General features: G+C 36.1%; 1 protein-coding gene across 1 annotated transcript in view; it reads left to right on the top strand.

Moving 5' to 3' along the window:
• Window positions 1-266, top strand: part of EMH_0060330 (uncharacterized protein) — a gene marked incomplete at both ends in the record, with an annotated part of 5,428 nt that overhangs the window by 3,955 nt on the left and 1,207 nt on the right. The gene's annotated exons all lie outside the window — the stretch shown is intronic.

Below are 266 nucleotides of genomic sequence, written 5' to 3'. Positions count from 1 at the left end.
TTTTTTTTTTTTTTTTTTTTTTTTTTTTTTTTTTTTTTTTTTTTTTTTTTTTTTTTTGTATAGGTTAGCCCCGAACATATGTCTCTTTGTTCCTCGCTCAACGGACCTGCACGAGCTGTTTGTGATTTCTTCTTTATTAAATTTTTCTCTTATAGAAATAGAATGCCTTTATCTCCCCCCCCGCAGACAAACAAAGCAGCAGCAGCAGCAGCAGCAGCAGCAGCAGCAGCAGCAGCAACACAAAAAAAAACACACGCAGCAAGAGA

This window comes from Eimeria mitis, genomic scaffold (assembly GCF_000499745.2).
Source record: "Eimeria mitis Houghton genomic scaffold, Emh_scaff2924, whole genome shotgun sequence".
NCBI lineage: Eukaryota > Apicomplexa > Conoidasida > Eucoccidiorida > Eimeriidae > Eimeria > Eimeria mitis.
This window is presented reverse-complemented; position numbering and strand designations above follow the sequence as displayed.